Genomic DNA, 13,719 nt, shown 5'->3' with positions numbered 1-13,719 from the left:
TACTCCTAAAGTTAACTGTTTATTGTTGGAACATGTTTAGAGGAGCGTGTCTATCATAGTTGAACATCACTAGAATATGAAAAAAAATGCTCAGGTCATTAAAACTTTGTCATGAAAACAGTTCATCGATGAAGGATAGACAATTACAAAAGGACATTCTAGACGAGAACGAAAAAGCATTGTTCAAACAGATGTACTCCATGCTTTAGTGAATTTAGTGAATCAATTCTGAAGAAGCTACATAAGCTATAGGAGATCACTACTCCATGCTTTAGCACATTCAATTACACGCATGCGATTACTATACACAGGAGATCACTACTCCCAGAAGCTACACATTCAATTGTAGAAGATGCACATTGAATTACTCACTGCTGGAACAATGAATGTGGACTCACTTCCCATTGAAGCTACACATTGAAGATACATTCACCAAGCATGGATGTGCCATTATTTAGCAATAAAGAAATAATCATGTGGGTTGCACAAACTTATTTATTTTGATTAATGATTAAACAATTATTAGTCTGCAAGGGACTCACATATTCCAATTTTCCATGATAAAGAAGACATTCAACAATAAGGTTTGTTCTATTCGACTATTATCTTGAGATTTGAAGTATTGGACCAGGCATAAGTAAACTCGAACACCATTAGCCCAACCATACACTAGACACCATCTAATTTTACCCTTTGTTGACACAATCTCATATCATCATTGCTGGGCTAATAATTCTCAGTAGAAATGTACATAGGTTAGTAAGGTTTATATCAGCTTATTTCTCAAGTAGTTGTAAAATATTGCGATGTTGTCAAGTAAACTTATTTTTTATAACAATGTAATTAATTCGATCAAAAGAAGAGATTATTTAGTGACTGTCCAAAAACCTATAACCTGACAGTACTATCTCTTAGAAAAGATGCCTCCTACAAATATTTATCCATGAAAAGATGTCGCCTCACACATGAACATATCGCCGGTACCTCCTCGAGTTGATGGACATGGTGATTCTAAAACCAAGCAAGGATCCGACACTTACGCATACATACATACAAATTGCAGAGCTGGAGGAACCAAATCGACTGGAATCGGAGTAGAAACAGGAATGGAATCGGAGTAGACGTAAACGCTGGTGGCGAGCATGGCGAGGAAGAAGTCGTCGTCTTGCAGCCCGTAGATTCATCATTCAGTAGAAAAAAATAGTGTGGAACGAATGGGAAGGAGCCAGCGAGTGAGGGACAGAGGGAGGGTTAGAGGGGGACAGGGTCGTACCACTTGACATCGACGCCCTGCATCGCAAGTCTGGTAAGATCTAAACCGATGGTGGTCGGAGCGCTCCGGCGGCTAGGGCGGCCGCACCAGCATCGTCGCCTCCACTCCACTCCCCTTGAGGGTTTGTGAGGGATCGACAGAAGATGTGTCTAGAGGGGGGTGAATAGACTACTTGGCAAGACTAAAAAATCTGGCCTAACCTAATTTCTAGGAGGGCAGAAATCTAGCAGTTGTAACAAGTCTAAGTCACCCTACACATGCAGTTCTAAAGAGTATAGCAACGGAAAGTAAAACATGCAAGTGTAATTTAGAAGAGTAAGGTAGGGATATCAAATGCATGAGGTTGCCACAACGATTTTTGGCATGGTTCCGATAGGTGGCGCTATCGTACGTCCATGTTAGTGGAGACTTCAACCCATGGAGGGTAACAGCTACGAGATTCCATGGAGGGCTCCACCCATGGAGGGTCCACAAAGAAGCGGCCTTGTCTATCCTACCACGACTTACGTCCACGGAGGACTAGCCTTACTCACGGTAGATCTTCACGAAGTAGGCGATCTCCTTGCCCTTACAAACATCTTGGTTCAACTCCACAACACGAAGTAGGAGGCTCCCAAGCGACACCTGACCAATCTAGGAGGCACCACCCTTCAAAAGGTAATAGATGTGGTAGATCAATGAACTCCTTGCTCTTGTGCTTCTAAAGATACTCTCCTCAACATAAATCACTCTCTCACAGAATATGCATGGGTAGGAGAGGTTGATTTGGTGGAAAGCAGTTTGGGGAGGCTAGAGATCAAGTTTCAAATGATTGGATTGGAATATCTTGGTCTCAACACATGAGTAGGTGGTTCTCTCTCAGAAAATGGATCTGAAAATGAAGTGTGTGTTATGAGTGCTTCTCCCACGAATGAGAGGTGGGTGAAGGGGTATATATAGGCAGCAGCCAAAATCCAATCGTTACACACATAAGTGTAAACTCGATGACACCGAAGAAGACAACTCAGTGGTACCGACTAGTACAACAGGTGTGAACTTTTGAATCTCGATGAGACTGATATATAGAACTCGGTGGCACCGAAAAAGTGACTAACGGTCAGATGGCCAAACTCGGTGGCACCGATACTCAAACTCGGAAATTCCGATTTTGTGTATCTTGGCAACAGAATGTTGGTCACACTGAACTCGGTAGCACCAATTTGGTGGATATGGCTTGGGTTTTGTGTGAGGTTCAAACTCGGTGGGTCCGATATGGAAATGTTGGTGACACCGAATTTGTGAATGTGGAACTTGACACAGTGGATATGTGGGAAAAATGACTGAGTGTTTTGGTGGCTAACTTTGAGCATTTAAGAAATCAGTTCATTTTACTACCTCACCCCCTTTTAATAGTATTGGCTTTCCTATGGACTCAAAAGTGATTTCTAACAAATATAAAATGAAGAGTCTTCTAGCTTGAAGCTTGACCAATATTATTCCTTTCTTGCATCCAGGGGTGTCTCCAGTATGGACTTTTAGCCAATGCTCTCTATGGACTTTTCTGAAATATCTGTTGCGGAACGTTGCATGGGAAACAAAAAAAATCCTACGCACACGAAGACCTATCATGGTGATGATCATCTACGAGAGGGAGATCGGATCCACATACCCTTGTAGATCGCTAAGCGGAAGCATTAGTAAACGAGGTTGATGTAGTGGTACATCTTCACGATCCATCCCACGAACCGTCCCACGGTCCGTCCCACGAACCGTCCCACGATCCGTCCCGATCAAGTGCCGAACGGACGGAACCTCCGCGTCCCACACACGTACAGCTCGATGACGATCTCTGCCTTCTTGATCCAGCAAGAGAGATGGGAATGTAGACGAGTTCCCCGGCAGTGCGATGGTGCTCCGGTGGTGGTGGTCATCTATTCCTACAGGGCTCCGCCCGAGCTCCGCAGAAAATCGATCTAGAGGAAGAACTATGATCTAGAGGAGAGGGCAGCACGTGGCAAAGTTGTGTCTCAAACAGCCCTAAACCTCTAGTATATGTAGGAGGAGGGAGGGGGCAGGCCCTGCGCCACAAGGGAGGAGCCCTTGGGTCGGCCGAAGTGGAGGAGGGAGGAGTCCTCCTCCAATCCCACTTGGATTAGGACTACTTCCTTAATTTCCCACCTCTTTTGGATTTTCCACTTTTTCCTCATGGGCTTTCCATGGATGACTTTTTCAGCCCATTATGCCTTATTGTGCATCCAATAAACCCACGTGGAACCCTTGAGGCGTGGTGGGCTCACCCAGTGGGCCCCCGGAACCCATTCGTCACTCCTGGTACACTACCGGCAATGCCTGAAAAACTTCCGGAATCCAAATACCAACTTCCTATATATCAATCTTCGTTTCCGGACCATTCCAGAACTCCTCGTGATGTCTGGGATCTCATCCGGGACTCCGAACAAAACTTCGGTTACCAACACATATAACTCAACTATAGGCTCACTAGGGACAGTGTGTTGTCTATGTATCCACACATGTATTTGAGTTTCCAATCAATACAATTATAGCATGAATAATAAACGATTATCATGAACAAGGAAATATAATAATAACCAATTTATATTGCCTCTAGGGCATATTTCCAACAATATCTAGGTAAAAGTGTTAGTCCAAGAGACAATGTATGTTGTCATAAATTATCAAAATCATCAAGGGAGCATATGTGCTTTCAATCTCCCCGTTTTTGGTAATTGATGACAACATACAATCAAAGCTTCAAATAAAGATACTCATAAGGATATGACAACTTTGAAGGAAATATGACTGGTAAAAGGGCCCCCTAAATGTTTGCAATCCCTTTAAAGGATAGTTGTTATGGAATGCATGAGAACACACAAGGTAGAAGGACAAGACAAGTCATATGAATCTTGGCTATATGCATCAAACATATGCGAATGAAAGACTTCCATGTTCAAAAGTCCCTGTTGCAAACAATATGTGCAAGAAACAAGAGGTCATCATGAACAAGTATATGATGCATATACTTACCTTGAGTATCTTGAGCGTCTTGACATATGAGTACACTTGGTAAAACAAATGTTAGATAACACAAGAGTACCCTATTGTAAAGATGCAAAGAAATTCAAAAGTACCAAGAAATTGAAGACATAGCTAAGATAGGATTTGATGAAAGAATATGTCTTCAAGGAATAAGAACTTTTTCTCCCTTAAAATGAGTATGTAAAGTTTCCTCTCCCCCTGAATCATGGCATGTAGATATTGTGAGTAGGTAGGGAAAATAAGGTCAACCAATAAAGTCAATTAAAATGGTATTTATCTCTCTCCTCCTTAATGTATATGGTATGATACAAGTATCTCCCTTTAGTGTTGTTGCTCCCACTTTTGTATAAGCTTCTTGATAGTATATGATAGTATTTATCCCCTATACTGAATGGAAGCTTTGATGATATTTTTCCCCCTTTGGCACAATTACCAAAAACAAAGTTCAGAGGGTAAGGGCTCCTTGAGCGTAAATAGAGGGATCCTGGATTCTTCTCTCTTTTGTAAGGGTTCCTGGAATTTGTCTTTTCTCCCCCTTAGATATGGATAAGAGTTCCTTGAATGATCTCCCCCTAAGTTAGGGATCCTAGAGAATTCTCACTCTTATATTACATGGGATCACTAAGATTTTTCTCCCCCTAGAGAAGTTGTCTCCCCCTCAGACAATAGTCCGGAAGAATTATCAGAGCAACAAAGTCAGAAAAATCAAAGTCACCTAGGCATAATGATTCGGTAGAACCGATATTGATATTTAGGCCTCTTGGAGAAATTGGTTGGACCAAGTTTCCCAATTCGGTGAAACCGAGTTGCAATGATAGTCAACTCTTTAACAGAAAATAGGTTGATTGAAGGAATTGTTTCGAAAGGTCAAGAGTCCAAAAGAATGATAATTCCAAGTGAGACAATTTAAACAAAAGTAAGAAGTGTAATGGTTCTAAGAATGTGAAAGATCAAATGTGAACCATACGATATTCTCCATCTAGATGTGGGGCGGTGACTAGGTCACCTATATTAGAGTATTTGACTTGAGGAGTCAAGCAAGGATGCTTGATCATAGGTTATACTCATCGTTAAGCTCGAAATGGGGTTGCCATTTTTGATTAAGCATTTCAATGTATTCATATCACTTGAGTTGTTGTACACCATGAATTGGTATAGAGATTTATCAAGGATATGAGTACATACCTTCAAATGATGTTAATGACATAGCATGTAGGTGAACTTGTTGTGGATGCTCAATGTTGATGATGATCATCTTGAGTTGGGAGCTATCCATGACATTTTGGTTCACTTTTCACCTACAATGGTTAGTCACGCAAGGAAGAACATAATATATCCAAATGACATGAGTGAAATTCAATATCATAGAATTGTCAAGGATATGACTTTGTTGTCTTCTTCCTTCATCTCCGAAGAAACGGTTGTTGATACTTGGCCATGTCAAGATTGCTTTTGATGAGAGTTCGTTTGCAATCTTGTGTAGTGTATTTATTCCAAGTACCTACAAACGGTTAGATGTAATATAAGGGAGCATACTTTCCAAGACATAAGATAGTTATATCAATGGCATCAAGGAATAGTCAGTTAAGCTCATGCCCTTGCACGCATACGAGTGAGTCTAACTCAAGTTTGAAGCATCAATGATGTTCAACTCACTCCTCAAATGACATAACACTTTCTCATCAAGTGGTTTGGTGAAAATATCTGCCACCTGTTTGTCAGTACGAACATGCCTAAGATCAATATCTCCCTTGGCAACATGATTTCAGATGAAATGATGTTGCACTTGGATGTGTTTGGTTCTAGAATGTTGCACAGGATTATATGCAATCTTAATAGCACTTTCATTGTCACACAACAATGGGACTTTTCTAACATGAATGCCATAATCCTTAAGCATTTGAGACATCCATAGTAATTGAGCACAGCATGATCCAGCGGCAATGTATTCAGCTTCGGCAGTTGATAAGGATACCGAGTTTTGTTTCTTGGATGTCCAAGAGACAGAGATCTCCCAAGAAATTGACATGTACCCGAGGTGGATTTTCTATCAACCTTGTCACCAGCATAGTCCGAGTCGTAATAGCCAACAAGATCAAAATAAGATCCCTTGGGATACCATATGCCAAAGTTTGGTGTATGTATAAGGTATCTCACTATCCTTTTCACAGCCAATAGATGACACTCTTTAGGTGCTGCTTGATAGCGGGCACACATGCAAACACTTAGCATGATATCAGGACGAGAGGCACATAGATATAATAATGATCCAATCATTGATCAATAAAACTTTTGATCAACGGGTGCATCATCCTTAGTGAGGTCAAGATGTCCACTAGTAGGCATGGGGGTTCTCGTACCTTTGCATTCTTGCATATTGAACTTCGTGATCAAGTCCTTGGTGTACTTGGTTTGAGAGAAGAATGTTCCTTCTCTCAATTGTTTGATTTTGAATCCAAGGAAGAACTTCTGTTCACTCATCATGGACATCTCGTACTTCTCTGACATCAGCTTTCCAAACTTTTCACTAAAATGTGGGTTAGTAGATCCAAAGATAATATCATCCACATATATTTGACAAAGAAATAGTTCGCCATTTACTCTTTTAGTGAATAAGGTTGCATCAATTTTGCCAATCTCAAAACCCTTTTCAATGAGAAACTTTGTTAGGCATTTGTACCAAACTCTAAGTGCTTGTTTAAGACCATATAAAGCTTTCCGAAGTTTGTAAACATGATAAGGTTTCTTAGGTTCACAAAACCAGGAGGTTGTTCAACATAAACTTCCTCTTCAATTTCTCCATTGAGAAAGGCACTTTTAATATCTATTTGGTAGAGAGTTATATCATGTTGATTGGCATAATCTAGAAGAATGTGAATGGCTTCAAGTCTAGCTATAGGAGCATAAGTCTCACCATAGTCCATACCTTCGACTTGCGTGTATCCTTGGGCTACGAGATGTGATTTGTTGCGTACAACTTGTACGTCTTCATCTTGCTTGTTGCGAAACACCCATCTTGTACCAATGATATTCTACTCGCCTTCTGGTATTTCAACAAGTGTACATACTTGGTTCCTCTCGAAGTTGTGTATATCTTCATGCATGTCATTCACCCAATCTGGATCTTGGAGAGCTTCTTCTACCTTAAAGGGTTCAATGCTAGATATGAAAGAACAATGCTCACAAAAGTTATCTAATCGATATTTATAGCGAGTGATTCTCCTGTTGTTTATGTCGCTGTAGATTTGTTTCAGCGGATGATCTCTGTCCACTCTTGCTCTAACTCTTGACAGCTTCTTCTTGTTGGATGGAGGAGCTTATTCTTCTTCATATTCATCTTGAGCATTGTCGTTGGCATCATCTTATTCTTGAGGTGGTGGTGAGGAAGGTTGAGGTGGATCATCAAGATGTTTCTCCTCTTCTTCTTCATCATGTCGTGTACCGCTTGTGGATGCTTCCATGTCGTTTTGCGGTTCGCCTTGACGTGAAGTAGGAGCTTCCACTTGAGTTGATGAAGTGCTTTACTCCACCTCCATGGGACGAATCTTGCCAATGGACAAATCTTTGATAGCTTCCGGAGGTTCCTTATCTCCTATATCAATCAGCAATTGTTCGACTTGCGAACCGTTAGTCTCATCAAACTTCACATCTACCATATCTTCTACTTTTTGAGTGAAGTTGCTGTAGACACGATAAGCGTGAGAGTTTGATACGTAACCAAGAAGGAAACCTTCATAAGATTTAGGTGCAAATTTAGATCGATGATGCTTATCAAGAATGTAACACTTAGAGCTGAATACTCAAAAGTATATAACTTGGGGTTTGTTACCGGTGAGTAGCTCGTATGTCGTTTTACCGAGAAGCTTGTGCAGATAGAGTCGGTTAATGGCATGGCAAGCTGTTTCCACGGCTTCTGCCCAAAAGTGTCTTGGAATCTTGTATTCGTCAAGCATCGTTCTCGCCATCTCTATGAGCGTCCGGTTCTTCCTCTCAACAACTCCATTTTATTGAGGTGTGTACATCACGGAGAACTCACGTAGGATACTTTCTTCGTCAAGAAAAGTATCGACATTAGTGTTCTTGAACTCCGTTCCATTGTCGCTCTGAACCTTCTTGATCTTCACTTCAAACTGGTTTTGAGCTTTTCGAGCAAAGTTCTTGAAGATCATTTGTACCTGCGACTTATCATTGAGAAAGAACACCCACGTAAATCTGGAAAAATCATCAACAATAACTAGACCATAAGAATTTCCACCGAGGCTCTTATAAGCGTTGGGACCAAAAAGATCCATGTGAAGCAGCTCAAGGGATCTTCTTATGGTCATGATGTTCTTCATGGGATGACTTCCTCCAACTTGTTTTCCTGCTGGACAAGCACTGCAAAGTCTATCTTTGTCAAAGATAACATCTTTAACACCAAGAATATGATCGCCTTTGATAAGTTTGTCAAGATTACGCATACCAACATGTCCAAGCCTTTTATGCCATAACCAACCTTTAGAAGATTTTGCAATAAGGCATGTACGGGGTTTGGATATTTCAGAGAAATCAACAATGTATAGATCACCACTACGGAAACTAGTAAAGGCGATGTTATGATTGTCGCTACGAAACACTCGGCATTCAACTTTCGTAAATAGCACATCGAAACCAAAGTCTGCTAGTCTAGATACGGAAAGAAGATTGTAGCCAAGAGATTCAACAAGCATGACATTTTGAATGGAACTGTCATGAGATACGGCCACCTTACCAAGACCAAGTACCTTACCTTTGGAGTTGTCTCCAAAAATCACATACTTCCGAGGTCCACGGTTCGGTGTAATCTCATGGAACATGTCTTTATCTCCGGTCATGTGATCGGTGCATCCATTGTTGAGAACCCACTCCTTTCCACCAGCCATGTAGTCCTTAAGTTTAGCCATAATACTAAGGTTCTTCATGGTCTTCTCATACTCGGTGTCGAAGTTCTCATCATCATCTTAGTAGCCACGTTCCGCATAGTCATCATCGCATGAAGTTTCCTCGTAAGAGACAAAAGTTTCATCAGAAATTTGACTATTACAATGTTCAATTTTATGCATTCAAATGGCTTCAACAATGATATTGTTGGTGGTGATGACATTTCCTTTAGCACTCATGAGGTCACGAAGCTCAAATAGACATTTATCAAAGTTAGTAACGGTTGGCTTCATCTTATGGAACAATGTATTTGTGAACAATGATATCAAGATTTTTCAAGGAATAATTTGGATATCTTTTCTCTAAGTCTTTCCACAAGGTATGAGCACACTCAAAGTTTTGCAACTGATTAAGCACATTTCTTGGTAAACCTCTAACGATAAGATTGACAATATTAAGGTTTCCAAGCATATTAACTTCATCATCATGAGAAGGATGTATGGGGTCAATGGGAGGTGCATATGGATATTCAATATACTTGCGCAAATGGAACTCATCGAATATATCAAGCATTTCGTCTTTCCATTGTCTAAAGTACTCCCCATCAAGAATGGGCACTCTACAACTAAAAATCTGGGAACTAGTCGCATTCATCTTCCGCCAATGGTTGTCAAACCAAGGTTTTGGAGACCTTGCTCTCATACCAATTGAGGGATCGATAGAAGATGTGTCTAGGGGGGTGAATAGACTACTTGTCAAGATTAAAAAATCTGGCCTAACCTAATTTCTAGGAGGGAAGAAATCTAGCACTTGTAACAAGTCTAAGTCACCCTGCACATGCAGTTCTAAGAGTATAGCAGCGAAAAGTAAAACATGCAAGTGTAATGTAGAAGAGTAAGGTAGGGAGATCAAAAGCATGAGGTTGACACGACGATTTTTTGGCATTGTTCTGATAGGTGGTGTTATCATGCGTCCATGTTAGTGGAGACTTCAACCCATGGAGGGTAACTTCTGCGAGAGTCCACGGAGGGCTCCACCCACAGAGGGTCCACAAAGAAGCGACATTGTCTATCCCACCACGGCTTACGTCCACGGAGGACTATCCTTACTCACGGTAGATCTTCACGAAGTAGGCGATCTCCTTGCCCTTACAAACATCTTGGTTCAACTCCACAACACGAAGTAGGAGGCTCCCAAGCGACACCTAACCAATCTAGGAGGAACCACCCTTCAAAAGGTAATAGATGTTGTAGATCAATGAACTCCTTGCTCTTGTGCTTCTAAAGATAGTCTCCTCAACACAAATCACTATCTCACAGAATATGCATGGGTAGGAGAGGTTGATCTGGTGGAAAGCAGTTTGGGCAGGCTAGAGATCAAGTTTCAAATGATTGGATTGAAATATCTTGGTCTCAACACATGAGTAGGTGGTTCTCTCTCAGAAAATGGATCTGGAAATGAAGTGTGTGTTATGAGTGCTTCTCCCACGAATGAGAGGTGGATGAAGGGGTATATATAGGCAGCAGCCAAAATCCAACCGTAATACACAAAAGTGCAAACTCGGTGACACCGAAGTGGACAACTCGGTGGAACCAACTAGTACAAAAGGTGTGAACTTTCGAATCTCGGTGAGATCGATATATAGAACTCGGTGGCACAAAAAAGGTGACTAACTGCCAGATGACAAAACTCGGTGGCATCGATACTCAAACTCGGAAATTCCGATTTTGTGTATCTTAGCAACAGAATGTTTGTCACACTGAACTCGGTAGCACCGATGCAGTTTCGGTTGCACCGATTTGGTGGAAATGGATTGGGTTCTGTCTGAGGTTCAAACTCGGTGGGTCCGATATGGAGATGTTGGTCACACCGAATTTGTGAATGTGGAACTTGACAGAGTGGATATGTGGGAAAAATGACTCAGTGTTTTGGTGGCTAACTTTGAGCATTTGAGCAATCAGTTCATTTTACTACCTCACCCCCTTTTAATAGTATTGGCTTTCCTATGGACTCAAAAGTGATTTCTCACAAATATAAACTGAAGAGTCTTCTAGCTTGAAGCTTGACCAATATTATTCGTTTCTTGCATCCATGGGTGTCTCCACATAAACCTTTAGCCAATGCTCTCTATGGACTTTTTCTGAAATTTCTAGGTAAAAGTGTTAGTCCAGGAGACAATGTATGTTCTCATGAATTATAAAAATCACTAAGGCACCCACATCCGTTGCATCCATCTCGCAAGGCTAATAACCCACAAGTATACGGGATCGAAACAGTTTTCGAGGGTAGAGTATTCAACCCAAATTTATTGATTCGACTCAAGGGGAAGCAAAAGAATGTTCTCAAGTATTAGCAGTTGAGTTGTCAATTCAACCACACCTGAAAGATTTAGTGTCTGCAGCAAAGTATCAGTAGCAAGGTAGTATGATAGCAGTAGTAGCAATAGTAACCAGTAGCAGCAAAGTAACAACAGTAGCAACAGAGTAACAGCAGCAGCAGTGACAGCAGTAGCGGCAAAGTAACGTAGCAAGAACCAGTAGTAAAAGACTCGTAGGCAGTGGATCGGTGATGGATGAGTGTGACAGATATGATTCATCATGTAACAGCTATAACACGAAGAGATAAGTAACTAGCTCCCGATCGTCAATCTAATGCAGGCATGTATTTTGTATGTAGTCATACGTGCTTAGGGAAAAGAACTTGCATGACATCTATTGTCCATCCCTCCCGTGGCAGCGGGGTCCTAATGGAAACTACGGGATATTAAGGTTCTCCTTTTAATAAAGAACCGGACCAACACATTAATACTTGGTGAATACATGAACTCCTCATACTACGGTCATCTCCGGGAGTGGTTCCGGCTATTGTCACTCCGGGGTTGCTGAGTCATAACACATAGTAGGTGACTACAACTTGCAAGATAGGATCTAAAACACACATATATTGGTGACAACATAATAGGTTCAGATCTGAAATCATGGCACTCTGGCCCTAGTAACAAGCATTAAGCATGGCAAAGTAGTAGCAACATCAATCTCAGAACATAGTGGATACTAGGGATCAATCCCCGTCAAAACTAACTGGATTACATGATAGATCTCATCCAACTCATCACCGTCCAGCAAGCCTACGATGAGATTACTCACGAACGGTGAAGAGCATCATGGAATTGGCGATGGAGGAAGATTGATGATGAGGATGGCGACGATTTCCCCTCTCCGGAGCCCAGAACGGACTCCAGATCTGCCCTCCAGATGAAGAACAGGAGGTGGCGGCGCCTCCGTATCGTAAAACACGATGAATCCTTCTCCCTGATTTTTTTTCTGGGCGAAACGGAATATATAGAGCTGAGATTGGAGGCGGTGGAGCCTCGTGGGCCCCACAAGCCTGCCAGGCGCGGCCAGGGGGGGTGGCCGCGCCACCTGGGCTTGTGGCCCACTGGCTCACCTCCTCCGGTGGATCTTTGCACAAGTATTTTTCATTAATTCCAGAAAAATTCTTCCTAAATTTTCAGGTCATTCCGAGAACTATTATTTCTGCACAAAAACAACACCATGGCAATTCTGTTAAAAAAGCATTAGTCCGTGTTAATTCCATTCAAATAATGCAAATTAGAGTCCAAAACAAGGGCAAAAGAGTTCGGAAAAGTAGATACGACGGAGACGTATCAACTCCCCCAAGCTTAAAGTCTTGCTTGTCCTCAAGCAATTTAGTTGACAAACTGAAAGAGACGAAAGAAAAACTTTGACGAACTCTGTTTGATCTTGTTGTTGCAACTATGTCTAACTCATAACCAGAATTTTAGCAAGATCACAAGCAAACCACATAAGCAAATGACATCTAGGTCTCACGGTAAACTCATATCAATGGCATAATCAACTAGCGAGCAAATAATAATAAGCCTCAAATGTCAACACTTCAATCAAAACAACATGAAGCAGTACGAACAGATGGTATCTCGCTAGCTCTTTCTGAGACCGCAAAACATAAATGCAGAGCACCTTCAAAGACCAAGGGCTAACTAAACATTCTAATTCATGGCAAAGAAGATCCAGTCACAGTCATACTCAACACAGTTAAAAGCAAAGCATAAAAACGACAGAGGTGCTCTCTAATTGGTGCTTTTATAAGAAGAGGATGACTCAACAGGAACATAAATAGACGGACCCTTCGCACAGGGAAGCATTGATTTACAGAGGTGCCAGAGCTCAAGCTTTGAAAACAGAGATAATAATTTTGGGTGGCATGCTTTCATTGTCAACGCAATGAATAAGAGTTCTCAACATCTTCCACGCTACACATGCTATAGGCGGTTCCCAAACAGAAAAGTAAAGTTTTGACTCCCCCACCACCAATCAATCACACTCCATGGCTAGCCGAATCCTCGGGTACCATCCATACCAACATCAATCATGGGGGAGTTTTGTTTGCAATTATGTTTTCGATTTGAGCATGGAACTGGGAATTCCAATTACCGGCCCCTTTCTCATGAATGATAGTGAATAAACACA

Source organism: Hordeum vulgare, chromosome 6H (genome assembly GCF_904849725.1).
Source record: "Hordeum vulgare subsp. vulgare chromosome 6H, MorexV3_pseudomolecules_assembly, whole genome shotgun sequence".
Taxonomy (NCBI): domain Eukaryota; kingdom Viridiplantae; phylum Streptophyta; class Magnoliopsida; order Poales; family Poaceae; genus Hordeum; species Hordeum vulgare.
Note: the sequence above shows the minus strand (reverse complement) of the source record.